The sequence below is a fragment of the Pinus tabuliformis genome, chromosome 2_2 (genome assembly GCF_031772625.1).
Source record: "Pinus tabuliformis cultivar Carrire ecotype Pingquan chromosome 2_2, CPIR1, whole genome shotgun sequence".
Lineage (NCBI taxonomy): Eukaryota > Viridiplantae > Streptophyta > Pinopsida > Pinales > Pinaceae > Pinus > Pinus tabuliformis.
In genome coordinates this window covers 749830580-749849334 of record NC_142300.1, presented here as the reverse complement: position 1 = coordinate 749849334, position 18755 = coordinate 749830580, and the positions used below count along the sequence as shown (strand labels likewise).

The 18755-nt window shown below is 35.0% G+C and overlaps 1 pseudogene across 1 annotated transcript; it reads right to left on the bottom strand.

Annotated features, from left to right (window-relative positions):
- Window positions 1-1359: 1359 nt before the first annotated feature.
- LOC149194845 (putative multidrug resistance protein pseudogene) lies at window positions 1360-18168 on the bottom strand (annotated as a pseudogene). Its single transcript, XR_016255106.1, has 3 exons — window positions 18101-18168; window positions 2028-2327; window positions 1360-1937 (listed from the first exon to the last, which is right to left on the bottom strand). The product of XR_016255106.1 is annotated as a putative multidrug resistance protein pseudogene (transcript).
- Between the last annotated feature and the right edge of the window lie 587 nt (window positions 18169-18755).

Genomic DNA, 18755 nt, shown 5'->3' with positions numbered 1-18755 from the left:
AAGAACTTAAAAAACCTTAAATTTTAGAATTGAACGCAGGTTGGAGTCCAACACAACAAGAAGACCTCATTATAGTTAAGACAATGACATCCATAATCACTATCATTACCAAGAAGAAATAATTATGTGGCCATCAAAAAAATATAGGCATTAGTATTAAGGAATGTTAATGAATGCAAATCAATTTTTCTATAGGCCATGATACAACTTCCATTAGGTTAATCTGGGTAATCTTCTTTATTGATATAAACTTAGAATGGTAGGGACTAATAAGGAAAAACCTTGTATTGAATCATATTAGTATGTAGAATTTGAAGTCAAAACAAATTTGATGTGGAGCCCATGTTTGGTAGGGTAAGGCTGGAACAAATAACGACAGATGGAAAATGATTATTAATTTTAAGTTTCATTTTTTTTATTAAAATGATAAGCCAATTATGTATATCTATTAAAATGAATTTCATGCCCATCGTTACCATATGGTCTATTTCAAAAAAATAAAATCCTTCACCATCCTTTAAGAAATTCGACTCAAAAATACTAAAAGGAATTGTGTCATTATTGGTTTAGTTATTGTAATTGTAGTATCAGAGTTTTGTGTGCGTGTTTGTATATTGCATTTGCATAAAGCAGTCAAGTGGTTTCTTAGAATCACCTTTTGCAAAGAGAATTATTGCTAATGCGAATGTTGTTGAAGAATTGCAAGAGGTGATCATTGTGCATGATAGTTTTGCCCCTCATTTCGAAATATCTGACGTGATTTAGAAATATTTGAACACAACGGGAACGGGTTTACAAAATTAAGAATGAGGAGGATTCTGATCTCAACAATGAAAACGTGAGTGTATTAACCAACTCTGATTTTGAGTTGGACAACATATTGAGGAAAATGAAAGGCGATTAACCACATTATAATTTCTTGTTTTTTATAAATGTTTTTGTATGGATAGATGGATTTGTGACACACTCAATTTTTACAAATTAAACAACTTAAACTTATGAATTTTAAAAATTATACATAATTTTATGCAAAATTAACTAGAAAAAATGCTAAGGAAAAAACTTCTCATCTATTAATTAGATTAATTTAAAATATGACATTAGCACTTTGAGTATCTAGAATTTTATATTTTGACATATAATTGTAATGACATGACATTTGAAAATGTTTTTATTAACCAACTCTATATACTTACATATTATAAACTTAAAAAAAAAAAACCCACATAAAAAGGACCTTATATTTAATATCTCACTTGCTATTTGCTTGATTATGAAAATTAAAGTATAGCTTTTTCAATTTAAAAATCCTAACAGAATCTCTTTGGGACTTTTGGAACAATTGCGGGATTGATCAAATAAATAATAATAATCGGAATTCATTTATTCCGTTATTAAGTTAATAATTTTTGGTACAGTGAACGCTATGGTTGTCAATGTGACAGTTATGACGCCTGAAAAGTCCGGGTCTTCGGAACTATGGATACAATTGTGACCTATGGCGATCCTTTTGCCAACTTTTTTTGAATTACTTACAGCTGGTTGGTCCACACAATTTGAATACAAAAATTGCCTACCGACGCTGCTGCAGTTTGATAAGACCAAAATATGCACCGCCTTCGCCTTTGTCCATGAGATGCCAGTGATTTCCCTGCTCAACAACGCTCCCCTTTTCAATAACCGCTATACAGTCAGCATTTTGAACTGACGCCAGTCGATGAGCTACAGTGACAGTCGTTCGTCCCACCGTCACTCGATCCAATGCCTCCTGAACTACCTTCTCTGAATAAGCATCCAATGCACTGGTTGCCTCGTCCAACAGCAAGATGCTTGGATTCTTAATAATTGCCCTTGCTATCGCTATCCTTTGCTTCTGGCCCCCAGACAACTGCGTTCCCCGGTTCCCTGTGCTCGTTTCGTATCCATCCTTCAAGCACCTGAAATATATGTTCACCATTCATTAATAACACGTAAATTGACAAACTTAGAGAGTAATTGCAATTAAAGATTTATTTGAGTCAACTTACGAAATGAATTCATGGGCATTGGCAGCCTTGGCAGCATCTATTATTTCCGCCTCACTTGCGTTCTCTTTACCATAGGCAATGTTCTCCCGGATGCTCCCAGCAAAAAGAGTTGGCTCCTGCCCTACAAGAGCTATATGCTCTCTCAATGACCGCAAATTGAAGCTCCTTATATCTTTCCCATCAACGAGTACTGTCCCTTTCAGCGGATCATAGAATCTCTCTATCAATCCGATGATAGTGGACTTACCACACCCACTCTTTCCAACTAGTGCCACGCTGCTCCCCGCGTTGATTTTCAGGCTGAACTTATTAGAATTGGAATAATCTCAAATCCCTAAGAAAGTGGTGGGTAGGTGGTACCAATAGAATGTTTTAAATTTATTAAAAGTCAATGCAACCTAACAAACTCTTTAATACACTACAACTATTGATAAGCATTAAGACTAAGCATATTCCCTTGAGAATCAATCTAGGTCCTCAATTAAAAACAAAAAACAACATATCCTCATCCACCTTAACTTGAAATAAAAAGCCTTCCACAATAATTTATTGAAAAAAAACTAATATGTAAATGATAATAACACATTTATAACTTTCTTACATTCTATAAAATATAATGCAATGAAATAAATATGAAAATACTATTTAAGATGATTTTTTTTTTTAAATTATTTGATTATTGTATGATATAAAAAATTTAATTAATTAATTTAAATTTTTGTATTTGATAAATTAAAATTGATTTGAATTTAGTGTAGTTATCATTATCACTAGTCATAATAATCATACCAAAATTTGTTGTGGCTAAAAATATCAATTGGTGGAAGTGGTTGAATTATTTTAGATGATTCTCATTTTTATAAATTTCAAATAAATATAATAGGAAAATTAAGAATATAGTTACTCTTATTGTAGATATTATGCACACTTATCTCTGAGTTAACTTATTAATAGATTATAATAACATAAAGAAGAAAGCAACAATAATAAAACAAAACCACTTCACTTCAAGCATAAACCAAAATGTATTTTGGTTCCCATTGTTGCACACACCAAACCAAAAGTGTTCAACATTGATCATCATAATACAATATATGGCTCCTAATAAAGAGGTTTGAATCCTTATAGAACAAATAGTTTGTATGAATTAGAAAAGGTAACAATAGTAATAAAATAACAACAATAAAATGGAATCATTTATTTCCGGGCATAAACAAAAATGAATTTTCATTTTCATAGTTGCACATAATCATCATAATAGAGGATATGACTCCTAATAAAGGAGTTTATGTCCTTACAAAATAAATAATGCCAACTAGATCTAAACAGTATTTGTCCCGAAAGGAAAAAAGATAGATAGATTAATTGCATGCATCGCATGAGATGCATAATCTCAAATCAATTATCAACATAATACTCCTTAATGCTAAGAGGGTTTACAATTTGGTCTCAAAGTTTGAAAATTTGATCAATTAAAATGTTTGCAAGTTATTCTAGAGCCTCTATATACCTTACTTCTATTTCCTTATTTTGCATCAAATCGTCAAGGAAATGATACTTTAGATCAAAATGTTTTGTCCAACTATGATAGATTGGATTCTTGGCCAATTTGATGGCACTCATATTATCATAAAAAATCACTATATGCGAAACTTGCTTCTCTCCAATTTCTTATTTTTCTAACTCTTAATGTATTTGTACCTATTTAGGAGATTGTAGCATACTCTTTTTATAAGGATGAAAGGAAAAATATGTTTTGATTCTTCATCTCTAAGTAATGAAACCTAAACCCAAAGAAAAATAACTACTAGATGTAAAATTTTGATCATCAGAACTACCTCTCTAATTGATATCACTAAAGTCAATAAGATTAAACCTTTTAGAAGTGTAGTAATGAATAACAATATTTATATCTCCATACACATTCCTCAAAATTTTCTTGATGACCTTCATATGTATTTCAATTGATCTATACCATGTATCTTGAAACAAGAGAAACTAAATGATAAATATTAGACTTAGTGTGGGTTAGAAACTGTTACAAACCCAAAAACACTTATATATATATATATATATATATATATATATATATATATATATATATATATATATATATATATATATATAATGTACTCCCTCCGTTATGTATGTTTATGTTTTCCTATGAAGATATATATATATATATATATGTATATATATATGTATATATAATGTACTCCCTCCGTTATGCATGTTTATGTTTTCCTATGAAGATATTGTGGATAGGGTACTGATCAAGAATGCTCATAACCATCCCCATTCTGTTAGTTTATTAAAAGGTGTTATGTATTACTCCACTCCTTAACATTTGTAGGGCTTACTACTTCATAATACTATCCCTAACCTACGATTAATATTTAACACTCATGTCTATGTTTAATTTTCCCATCAAAGTGTGTAATACTAATATGGGTATCCACCACTTGCTCATTGATTTGTATATTTAACTTCCATTCAACATAGGACTTATGCCATTAATATTGTGTATATTGGTGAATGTGTATGCAAAGGGGTGCCTATCTGTTGTTTTGTAATGCTTATCAATATTATTGGTACTGCCACCAACACAAGTATTAGTGTATATTAAGTCTCACAAACACATATTTAATCACACTTGACACTTGGTCATATGAACTTCAACGTTTTCAATCGCACATGTTACTGTGCTACATTGGGAAATTAAGTATTCAATCCTCCCTCACTACGTCTCCCTCCTTCACATGGGGTTCATGTGACCACTTTGGCAATGCCTGAACGAATGAGATGAGAGGGTGGAAATCAAGGGATGGGATCTAATGACGTTAACCCTAGTATTTCGATTCTATAACCATTTGGTTAATCTTCCAATTTCTCTTCCACCTTCTGTGTCTGGATTCATTACAGCATCTCTATGCATCCATTCTTTGGCATATGGCCTCTCGTTAGTGCACAAAGGTCATAGAGGTATGGCTTGTTTCAATAACCGTCACATTTCTCCTTTCCCAAGTTCTACAGGTAAATTTTGTTTTTGTTTGCTAGATGATTTCACTCCCCTTTTATGGAATTTCTATTTACTGGTTCTCTTAACCTCTTCTTTTCTTTTTGGTATCTCTCTCCAGCCAATAAAATCATGTTTCTCTTACTCTAGTTCCATATGTGATGCTCATACTAAGGTCCCTTTCCTTCAAACTCATTAATCTTTTGCCCTCAGATAATTTTATATTTTTATCTCACTGCTTTTCGATCTCATCTATTTTTTTTCCACTACCGTAAGGTTTCCATACTCATAGCCAATGTGATTGGCTTCATTTTTGTCTCCCCCTTATTGTACAGGGAGTGATAGAAAACAAAGGTCAAAATAATTCGGTGACCCTGGCTTCGAAAGGGAATATAAGGTAACGCAGACATTCTTTTTTGTTTTTATAATCTGCCATTTTGTGTTTTTCTTATGGCACGACACCCCTATGGTTTTCATGTTTGGGGTCATGTAACAAAGTTCACACCTAGTCATATTATATATATATATATATATATATATATATATATATATATATATATATATATATATACACACACACACTTATCCTTCCCAATTGGCTATGGTCTCTAATGTCCTCACCGGCGTCTAAAAAAATTACTTCTCTTGTTTATGTACAGATGGTAGCATGCACTTCTTTTCTTGGATAGTTATGAAGCTTGAATTCTCTTGTAATTCTTTTACCCTTTTAATTCATACTTCAAACTATAGGATACTGATACCTTGTATCCTCTATCTTGCAGGTATTAACCACTCTTTACGATAACTCTTCCATATACAATCATAAACCATGGTCATCACTTACATTCAACCACTATTGTTTTTCAGGTTGGTTAAATTCCACCTTCCGGGGTTTGATTAAGTACAATGGTCTTGCTAAGATTCGTTAGCAACCAGGCTAATGTGAATTATTCGCGAGGCATGCCATGGGTAGTTTAGGTGTTAATTCCTTGAATCAAGGGAATTTTGTCTTTGTTTTCTTCCGTTAGTCTGTAACTACTGGCCATGGGTTGGTTGTACTCCGTTATTATGTTTTTAACTTACAAATTTTGGACACCCTATTTACCATGGGCATAGACATATGTTTATTATAGTGTAAAGTGTATTCATCGCATAGTGAAATGACTTATTTGTATTTCGGTGGTCAGAACAGTTTGTTCCTTCAATGATGCTCAATATAATTTCTCTATGGAGGCTTATTTGTTACTATGGCCTGCTCAGGGGCAGTTTTCTTTTTTACTTTTTCGACGGTGGTAGAATTTGCAAGTTAATAACTACACACACACACACACAAACACACACACACATATCTGAATTCCATTTCATGTGTCATATATTTGAATCACTACTTTGTTATCTATACTATTATATGTTCTTCATGTATTCCAGTACTCTCAATTTTTAATTCAGTTCTATATAAAGGAAAAAGAAGTAGTTACTATCTTGAATGCTTCCTTGCATACATATTCTTTATTGGTTCCTTTTCAAGGGTCACACTTGTTATCTGATTACGGATGAATAGTACTAAATTGTGTACATAGTTAGTACCTTGGATAAAATATAACCTATTAAGTAGTTAGTAATTGTGTGATCTTTTAACATGTTTCCTATTATATTAATATGCTTCTGTGTTTTACCACTAGTATTAGAGTCATGTCAATTATATCTCATCAAAGATTAAAATTGAAAACGTTCTAAAACACGTTTCCTATTGTATTATTTTGCTTCTGTCTTTTACCACTAGAATTAGAATCCTATCAATTTTATCTCACCAGAGATTAAAATTGATTGCTTTCTAAAAGCATAACACAAGGAAATTACGTATCGATTTCTATGGTTAATTCCCACTTGTCCCTGCTGAATTCCTTAATTGTTCTATACTGCATACTTTTCCCCCCTTTACTCTTCTAACTATAACTTACTCTACATGTAAAGAAACAATATGCACATTTTTCCATACCATTGTATACTTTGGAACAATTACTTTTAAAAAAATGAGAACCTATAAATACTTGATGCTAACAATAATACGCTTGATTATAGTCATAAACACAAATATTTAAACTTAGACTCCCCTCTTTTTTTTTTTTTACTATAGTACATACTCAACTAAATGGTAAAATCTATATTTTGTTTTTAAAATAAAATTCCTAATGACAGTACGCATGCATCTTAACAATAAATTCAAATTTCAAGGAATATTACATTTATGATAACCATTTTTTGGAAATGGTATCTCGGTATAATTTCTCGTGCTAAGAAAATAAAATAACAGAAAATCTAACCAATGTCATCATTAGGGGAACACTTGGGAATTATGCACCTTTTCCAGCCAACCTTGAACTGAGATCCTCTAGTTCACCCCGGAGTTGAGATGTACTTTCCAGAGTATCAATAACCCCTATTGATCCCTTGAGTAATTATTTTATACCTTTTCTTCCATAATCAAATTTTCCTTTAGCGACGTCCTGTTTTTGTGGTTCTAAAATTCCACTTACCTAGGCTTTTGCTATAGAGCCTGCTTTTCTCTCCCGTGATGCTTTATTCGTACCCACACTTAGCATATTTCTCCAGCTAAGGGATTTAATGGTCTTTTCTCTCCTATATGTTAAATCTTATCTAGGAGTCCTTATCATGGAATATTTATCTCAATCTCATCCACTAATGAGATTCTTGTTTTTCTGTATTTAGAAAGAATCTCTTACTCAAGTGTCTCATTCCCAAGTAATTCCAACCCCTTTATTTATTAATAAAAATTACTTATTACATAAGCATTTTACTGTATTTCTTTCATTAAACAATTCATGGCTTTTCCTCCATCCAATATCACATAATTCAATCTAAAAAAGAAATAATCATTACAAAAATGGAGGGGTATTACAGAAACATCAAACTTTCAACAATAGTTCTATAAACCATCTCATCAACTATTTCAATGCCATCACCTCTACACAACAAAATTCCATGAGCACTCGAAGTGGAGGTTGATTTATGATCAACCATATCAAATTCTTCAACATATCTTATGCATGCTTTGTTTCAGAAATAAAATTGCAGCATCACTTTGATAAACCTCCATTCCTAGAAAATATTGTATGAGACCCAAATGTTTCATCTCAAATTCTTTTTTCATGGTAATTTTGAATTAATCCTTCATCTTAGAGCTACTATTGGTATACAAAAATCATTGACATACAAACTTATGATAATAATATCATTACATTCATGTTTGTAGTAAAGAGTATGATCATTCTTACTGATTTTGAAGCTATTCTCTAAAAATTATCTATCAATCTTAGCATACCATGCTCTTGGTTTTTTCTTCAGGCCATACAAACCCTGCTTCAACTTTTACAATTGATGTAATTTTCGTTGCATTTCAAAATCTTGTGGCTATTCTACATAGACTATTAATTCTAAGTATCCATTTAAAAAGGAAATTTTCACATCCATGTGATGAATGCTTCATTTCTTGACCTGCTAGTGAAATCATCATACTAACATTCCTGTACCTTCCTACTAGTGCAAATGTCTCTTCATAAACAATACATACCTTTGTGTGAAGCCCTTAGCAACTGATTTTCCCTTATGTCTTTCAACACTCTTCTTAGTCTTATACTTAGTCTTTTAGACACATTTTGTATCAATATTTTCTTGTCATGTGGATGCTCTATAAGATCCTTTGTATGATTTTGGTGAATATAATCTCTCTCTTCTTGTATTGCTTATACCCAAGCCTAGTTAGTACAAGCATATTATGATCCAAGTGAATATCGGTGGCCACCCACCTATTCCACTAGCTTAAAACATACTTTTCCTATTTTGGTTATTTTTGGTAGTTTTCAGGTCTTGTTGTAGCTGCCGCAACACCCTCCAAAATTTTTGCTTACACTCAATTTCAGAGCCTTCCTTGGTATTTTATATTGTTATTGCAAACACTAGAGCTCATTTCATGAGATTTCTTGCAGTGCTTTGGTCCCTTTTGCATGTTGGTTTAACTATCATCTTTTGACACGTTTAGATGTCGTGTAATGTTTTCAAGCCTACTCTTACAGTTTCGAAGCTCAATATTTGAGTATATGAGTTTTCCTAACCATGTAAAAATTTATTGCATCCATACACAAAGCCTTGAGCATTGTCGCACAAGTGTTGTCATGGTCGTCCTAAAGCCTATCTTAATTGTCGCACTTGTCGTATCCTGTCGTGAGGCAGTCACATGGAGGGAAATTCTTTGTTCGTGTGTTCCACTGGTCTATGTTGACGTGTTTTCAAAGTACTATAAGTGTGTGATCATAGTTAAGGTTCATCACAGTTCATTACCTATCCCACTCTTAGCCATTTTCGGAAAACCTTCCCGACTGAGCAACTTAACTTGACTGGACCCTAAATGAACTGCACACTGTGCAGTCTCATCCCTATAAGTTTTGACCTTTCTAATTGAAACTGCGCAATGCATAGTCCATGTCCCCCAGGGCTACTGCTCTGTGTCATTTCTGTGCCGAGCTCCCAACCTTGACCCCTAGAATTGCATAGTTATGTCCCACAATCTGGCCTGAACTACACACTTCACCTTTTTCAAACCTTAATCTTTTCCCTTGGCTGCTGAAACTGCACAATGCATAGAAACCCAACCTCCCTTGACATCAAAAAATGCACAATTGGCTTTTCAATTGTCCTTTCCCTTAACTTGACTCCAATACCTCCAAAAACTATGAAGTCTTGTCGTTGAAACCTCTTTGAGTTGCGCACTGCACAGTCTCAAAGCTCAATCTCTCCCCCCTGACTACTAGAACTACGTAATGCGTAGTCACTGAGCCCATCTCCCCAGCCTGTCACTTTTACCAGGCTTAGTTGATGGATCAGAATGCATCATCTTAGACTAGCAGTTTTTCAGATTGATGTCATCTCATCGTGATTGAATTGCAGGGAAAGGTACACTATCACGTCATGGAAAGATTATGGAGAAGGTGAAGAAGGAGTGAAGCATGCCTAAAGATTCTCCTGTAGCTGAACTCACAAGTGGATCAATCGAGAGAAAGTGAAGGGACACAAGTTTCCAACCACCATCCAAGACTAAAGATAATTGAAGATTCTGCATCATTAAGCCATGCAGATGTGATGAGAAAGAATATCCAAGAGGACATCTAGCACTTAACAGCAACAGTGACTTGACATTGCCACATCATTCGAACAGTTCATATCAACAGTGCCATATCATGTCTTGTCATGAGTTATCATTTGTCACATCATCATTGTGGACCATGTATATTGTATTCATTGTAAAGTGGAAGTCCAAAGTGTAGAAATTCTCACTGTAGATCACCTGATGATGCAATGTAACTAAAGCAAAATACTTGATCTACTAAAACTACTATCAAACTTGCGGAAGGTTAATCGATTTTGAGCAAGATCAAACATAACAAATATAACAGAGAAGAAGAATCAATCACATATGAAACACAGAAGAATACTTTGGGGAAAGCCTCAGCTAAAAACCTCGCTATCTGTATTATCATACAAGGTGGAAATACATCAAGATTACACAAATCCTTAGCTCCCACAGCTAACCAGCTCTCAGTACAATCCTCCTCGATGCTCACAGGCAAACACGGCTTCTCACAAACCTTCTCCTCTGCCCTCCAAGCCTCCTATTTCCTTCCATTGTTTCTCCTGGGTGATCCTACTGTTACCAAGTGTAACAATGATCTCACACCCTGTAAAACGGCACAATCCTCAAGGTACCTTATTCCTTCTGCATGGATGAGTTTCCTTTATAGGAAAATTCCTCCAACTGATAGTACAATGTCCCTGTCTTTAATATCAACTGGTTCTTTGTCTGAACTGACATGCATGAGTTATTTATGAGAGAATCCTCAATTATCTGGAGTACACTAGTTGCATGCATGCATGCATTAACTAACTGAATTCACAATTAGTTCCTCAAACTGTTTGGAACTAATTTAACTGGACATAACTCAGTTAACTGAGCTAACTAATTACAACTCACCCTTATCTCCTTAATTAAGGGATAATCTCCTTAATTTAATGGATAACTGTTGCATGACTTCACAAAGACTTCTAGCTTGAATTTCTCCAACTAATTAATCCAATATGAATTAATTAGTTATTTTCCAAGCAGCTGGTGAGACTAAATTCAAATTTTAATTCAAGGACAAATTAAAATAGGAATATTATGAATGCAATTTTTAGCATTTCTTGTTGCTATTCTCAACACTCCCTCTCAACAAGAAAGGAATTCAACTCGATCCCAATCCTGAACCTTTGGAATGTTCTGCATGCAACACTTTTCTCTAGTGTTATCGCTCCAAGAACTCCAGAAAAAAAAAAAATCCAAACTGAATCAAAATGATGCCTCTGTCATCAAAGTCTCTGAATGCTATTGCCTTTGTCGACTGAAAACTCTGCGCTTCTGCTATCTCAACCTTTTTGCATTGTTGTCAATCATTCTCTACGCTCTTCAATATCTAACTGCTCTAGCCTCTGTCACTTTGATCTCTGATTGCATCAATGCCACTGATTCCTCTCGCTACTATGTACTTTGTTTTCCCGTAGTAAGGTATGATCCATGAGATAAAACCTTTCAATGAACCCTACCCAATTTCAGCCTTCTTGGGACTATCACTTCACATCGCCCCACCTCACACCTGGAGGTATGGCTGCATGTGATCCCTCTGTTGACTTCTCCAATTGTGGCTCCTCCACAATTGTCTGAGACTTCTTATGGCGCTGCATATTGAGAGGTAATTTACTCTCCCTCTCAACCACCAAGTCTCTAACATTGGCCTTGCTCCTCAAGGCTTTGCATGCATCTTGAACCTCAAGAGCGTATAGGTTCTGTACCCATGAACCAATCTGTTTCACCTATCACTTGGTGATGTGTCTAAGGAAAACCTTTCCCTTACTGAAGACAACATCATAGCCTTTGTCCTCCAACATCGCAATTGATACCAAGTTCTTCTTTAGTCCAGGCACATACTTCACATCTGTCAAGGTGATAGAAGCTCCAATCTCCCTCTGAAAAGCAACTATGCCCACTCCTGAAACACTAAACCTTTTGTCGTCGCCCATCTCTATGAGTATCTTGTGGTCTTTCTCCTCCAAGGTACTGAATAAAATTTTATCACCGGTCATGTGGAATGAGGCTCCACTATCAAGAAACCAACCAAAACCCATCATCGAAGACACCATGCATGTGATGAGGGTGAATTCCATTTCAAACTAAGCGACCAATGCCTCACCTTTAGATCCTTCCGATGATCCCTTCTTCTTCTTCGATGGGCAATTAGTCACATAATGACCCATCTCATGACAATTAAAGTATCTCACTTTAGATTTGTCACCCTTCTTCCCTCCATGAGAAGAGTTCGATTTGGGATGAGAATCCTTCTCCTTCCCTTTCATTTCCTTACTCGCTAAGGCCAGATTTTCTTCATCCTCCTTGGATGAAGAACCATCTCATGTGCTCCTCCTGATCTCCTCTTGCATGAGATCCAACCACAGTCGTTCGTAATCTAACAGTTTGTCCCTTCCATTCACAGAGTCCCGGTAGATATGCCAGCTCTTTGGAAGGCCAAGGAGAGAAAGGCTCACCATATCATTATTGGAAGTAGTTATTCCCACACTTCCAAGCTCATCTCTACAAGTGGTGATCTTGTTCAGATATGTGGAAATAGTATCACCGTTCTCCATCTTGATTCTTCGAAGCTTATCCTTGACCGCCAATTTCCTGTAGTCACTACTGTTCTGATATAGGGATGAAAGTTAGAGCTCAAGCACAAGCCACACTAAAGGCTTACGGAAAAATCACAATGACTAACTATTGATTCAATATATAGGGCTTTGCGCAAAAACTTTCCACAAAGTCCCAATAGAATCTTATGCATGAAATGATAAAATAGAGTAGTAAGCTATGTCCCCAGAGTTCAAATTAATGTCGTTGTTAAGCTCTTCAAACCTATCACTTGAATTTACTTTGATCTTCACTCGTCCTTACAATATGCCTGATAAAATATACATCAAAGTGTAGAGGAGATTTAGGACTTCATGAACTTGTGATGGTTCTAGTAGATATGTTTTCAAAAAAAGCACATATCATACTATGCAAGAAAATTAATGATACTACTAAGGTGGGTGTTCTTTCTTCCATGAAATTTTGATATTACATAGACTACCAAGGAGTATCATTTTTAATGGACTGTAAAGTGTACAAAGGTGTACATACTCTACCCCCTTTGGATTTGAACCTATGACCTCTTACCAAATACATTTGTAGTCTCAATGACTACAAAATAACAGTTAATTTGCCATTGTTAATTTTGTCTCGATGACTACAAAATAATAGTTAATTTAATAACAGTGGAAAATTTGTAGTCTTGATAGACAACAACAAATAACCAACCTGCCATAGGGCACTTAATACCCCTCTAGTGGTTGGTTCACATACATGACCCATAGTAGGATTTGACAAGAGCATGTCATGGATAGTTCCTGAGTTCTAACCATGAAAAATAAGCATCACCGCCAATGTCAGATAATTTATGTGGGTGTGGAGCAATCCTTCAATTTGAAATTTGAATCTATCTGCGTTCATTATCATAATTTACAATGTATCTGCATTTCTGATCCCAAATTCATTTGTTGCAAATGGAAATGCTCATGGGCAGTGGATGATAAAGGAGGGGTAGTTCTTGGAATCTCATCTCTTCAATTCACCCTTCATGTCAGCTCCCATGGATAGAATAAGGTTCATCACAACTAGAATAAACACAATCTCCACATTGCAACCACCCTAGTTGCTGTTGGGCTAACCTTGGCACTCAAGGACAAGCACAGCCTCATAGAGTCCCACAACACCTCTTTGCCCTGAGCCTGTGTGTTCCGTACCTTTTTGTTAATCCGAAGGATGATTTTTGTTTAGGGTATGTGGGGTATTTCGGCAATCACTAGACGATGCAGTAATTCGGCGCCGGAAGCATTGTGAGCTTTGCGGTGCATCATTCGATCAATGATTACGCTATGTTTTCATTTTGAGTGGAGTCGAATGCGTTGTATCTCGTTCCCTCCACGCGGCTTGCAGTCAGTTTGGTGTCGGTGTCAGATCTCAGGAGGGCACAGGGGGTCCATCAATGGTAGGAGCCGGATGTTAGAATCCGGTGCAGTGAATACAAGATTCTAGAATGATTTTAACAATGCTTCCAAGTCGATTTTCCACGAGAATACAAGACACTTAAGGAGTTGCATAAGAGTTGAATTTTGTTTCTTGATCCAAGTGTTCATGACTACAATGAGCATACATATGTCTACATTTTAGCTCTCGCTCCAAATAGAATGCCACAACACTGAGGAAGCTCGAAGAAATTTGTATGGTGATGCAAGGTTAGCCCCATTTTTATAATGCAGATTCCTATGATAAATACGCTTATTTTGTGGGCGACTTTTGTATTTTCACTGTTACTTTGTCTTAGGTCACTGTGGACTTCTAGCATTTTTGTTGTGATTTTCCTGTTATTTCTTCTTTGGTGTTCAAAGAAAATAATGAAAAGCTAGAATTCTTTGTGAGTATGACACCTGTAAATGTGAAGAGAGGATGCTCATAGTTCAGGATATTTGAGTTGGGTTGATGGAAGGGCCATGAGGTGAGCAGTCCACTAGTAGCCAGATTCTGTTGATCATGTCCAGTGTTTGTGGCCTGCAAGTTTCTTGGAGGGTCTTTTGGCTTTGTTGGAAATCGGCTTGCACTTTCCCATTTCTCTTTCTTCCATTCACTAGCTACATTACAGATCAGAGTCCCACCATTTTTAAATCAGATTATTTTTATAATAAGCTCTTGAAAAAATACATTTATTTTTTAATATAAAAAATATAATATTCCTCACAATTTAGAAAGGGAAAAAAAATAACAAAATTGATTTATAATGTAAGCATAGCGAAAGCAATTACTAATGTGAATATAGTACTCTTATTATTATATTAATTAATTAGTTTTTTTTTTCAAAGGTTTACATTTTATATAAAAATCAAGTGTAATTTTATTATAAAAAATACTCTAATAAAAATTGTGGATCTTTTCTTTATAAAAAAATATTAAAAATGTTTATCGGTATAAAATTTATAAAAAGTTCTTATATTAGAAGTATTATAAAACATTAAAAGAACATGGAATTAAAGAAAAAAATATTCTTATGATATATTTTATTACTTTTAAACTAAATCTACTCCATATCCATATTTGTCTAATTTCAATAAATTTGTTGCACTATCGATTGAGAGTTTTTAGCATATTTCATGTAATATTTTTCTATTTGTTTAGAGATTCTCAATTTAACATTAAAAATAAAATTTTAAAATTTAATTATTCCCTTTAAAACCCTAATAACACTGAAAACCTAAAAAAGCGGTAATATTTATATTATTTATTAATTGGTTATTTAAGAGTAAATAATAATAATAATAATAATAATAATAATCTAATTTCCAAATAATTATAAAATTATTAATGTTAATATTTATGTATTCAAGCTTCTGTGATCCATAACGAATTAAACAAAGTCTTTCAGTAGAAATCACATGAGAGAATTTTTTGGTCGACGCATTTCGAACCAACAAGTGTGGTTCATCCCCAGGACCAGATGAAGAGGCAGACCATGGCAAAGGCTTAAATAGAGAGAAATGTAGAGACATAATTTCAAGTAACGGCTATATTTGAAAGTAATTTTTAAATTATAATATCAATTTATTAATAAACATGGCTACTACGGATTGGGATTTGGTCTTCAAATGCATTTCTCATTCATCATATGGATATATATGACATTTTTTGTAAAGCAAAAAAATATTTACTATTAAATTTTAATTAATTAATTTAGTTATTTATCAAATTTTAATATTTTAAATAAGTAAAGGAACAATATTTTGCTAAAAATATTTTATTGAAGGGTGTATTTAAGTTAATCATAATAGTTGTCAAGTCCCACTAGCACAACTAGTTGAGGATGGCCCTCGTCAGCAAGGCGACCCAGGATCAAACCTTAGGGGGGGTTGTTGTGCCTTGTGCTAGGGGGAGGAGACATGCTAAAAAATTCCAGTCAGCTTGCGACAGGTGTCACCCAGGCCGGGTGCAATCATCGGGTGACTTTGACGAATTAGATGCCCCTAGATCGTGGTTCCTAAAACCAAAAGTCAACCCTGAATGATCACATACAACTTAGAGTCTTAGGGAGTCTTAGAGATTCGAGAAGCCTGCATATCAGTGTGCTCAGCACTGGTAAGAACCTAAAGTGGCCAGATCTATTAGCAGTCAGTCCAGTCTATATATGAGTCGAGTCTGGAGATTCTGAGGCAGAGTCTATCAGTTGCCAGGTAGCCTTCGGTATTGCTTGTTCCTCTGTGAACGACATAAAGTCCGATAAATGCAACGATAGTCAATCTCTGATAAGGAATTCTCTTTGTCATCTATGATCTTCTCTCTATCATAAGAGATCTGTAATCTGAATCCATTGTGAGAAATAATATGAGTATACATTTCCGCATCTGAATACCTGTGCGCATTTTTAATTGTCTGCTGTGGTAGTAGTTTGTCTCGCAATCTTCATTCGAAGTTCACAAGAAGTTCATTAGGGGTTCGCCAAAGGATCGAAGGGACGCTAGACCGTTGTTAGGCGAAGAAGCCGTGTGTTGAGGTCATAGAGTGTGAAAGATCTGAGTAGGTTCGCACTAAGTTCACCACTGGTTCACCAGGAGTTGGTTGAAGACAAACAAAGAGACGCAACAAGGCCAAGATTCAAAGCAAGCTTGTGATAGAAGCCCATGCTGTAAAATTGGTATTAGAGCTAATAATGTCTGGTTCACGAGGTTGGTATTCATATTTCCACTCATATTAAATATGGATTCATTCAGGAAGTCTATTTCTTTCCGAGAATTAGAAGACAGAGAGTCATTCGCAGAAGAGAACCCTCTTAGGGACATGTTTGCATCAAGTTCAAGTAGAGTCTTAAACTATGCAGAACTTGAATATGAAGAAAACCAACCTTCTGCCTGTTGGCAATTACCTGCTATATCTGCCTCTAAAGTTTATAATGACTTATCCATGTTTCATTTGAAAGTCGCTACTAGGATTAGTATTAAGGAGTCTATAAGTCAAATCCAAGAAAATTCTAATAATATCCAGTCCATTCCTTTATTGGATCCTAAAGTTTTACAGGCCGAGGCTAAGAGATTGAAAACAAAATATCTTCATTTGGGATGCATCAGAATAGGAATCAACCCTTTAACTCATCAAGGGTTTAATAATTTTGTGTTGGATACAGTTCGTGATCTTACCCACAACAAGTATATTGATTCCTTGATCGGAGGTATAGTTGCCCCTCTATCACATGGCCCAGTCTTTTTCGACTGTTACCCAAACTTTTCAGTCTATGTCTATGATGAGACTATCAATGATATCCTGTAATTGCAGATTCAAACCTCTGCGTTTGATATGCATCAAAAAAGACATAACATAGCCATACAGACCAGACGATGCTTTCGACATACTAATACCTTATGGCCAGCTATAAAACATACTCCCAGTCGTGATTCTAAATCTAGTGTTGTTGTTCTCACTGATTCAAAGAATCAAAAAATAGAACATCAAACTATCCTATGGGAAGACCTCACCTTTCCCGAACACTAGGTTGTCAATAATCCCAAGCCTCCTGTTCCAAAAAGAATAACCTCTGCTGATATTAAAGAAAACCAATCTTCTGCAGTTTTGTCTTTTCCCAGAAGATCCACCATTGATTACAGAGGTATTGAAAAAGCCTGTAAGAGTTCAAAGTATTATCGAGATCCTTCTACTGTTGATACCGTATGTTCCACCTCCACTTCTTGTAAACATATTTCTCTTTTTGAGTTTTCCCAATTAGTTAACTTCAACCCTTTAGAAGTTACATTTCCAGAGTGTAAATCTGCTATAAATTTATGTACGCTTGTCGAATCTGTCATACATATAAATCATCACCCCAGAACTGGAGAAGCTCCTCCTTCCACTTCAATAAATTCATGCCCGAACCCGAAATGTTCAGACATACCTTTTCCACATGAGCTAGAGTCTGATCATGTCCTAATGATGCATGAAATCATTACTATTGAAGGAGAAGATCCTCGATTGACAGAATTGAAGAGTTCAATGAGACCTGCTAAGCCCAATTATGGATTGGATTACCTTGAGCAAGCAAAAGGCCTAATTCCAGCCTGTAGATTTGGTCCTGTCCCAGATGACTATAAAAAGCCTGCAGTCATGGAGATGCATAAATTCTTTACTCTTATGTCCGGATGTTTGAAATCAGAAATAAGTTCCAAGTGGATGAAAGCTATGTTAAATTGGGACTTATTTACTAATCAAGATGCTGAGTAGTTTGGATTAAGTTATTCTATTGAAGAGAAGAAGAGATTAGCTGAAGATTGGAAACATTATATGGAAATTACAAATTCTTGGATTTCCTTCTATGAATGGAAGAAAAATGTTTCCCCTGAAGTTGTTTTAACTGGATCATCTTCTTCATCTACCAAACATGCTTGGATTGCCTTGGATGGCAGCAGAGTAGAGACCCCATCTACTTTTCCTCCGTACAGAGGAATTATTATTGGAGAAAATCAAAATGCAGCCAAAGCCA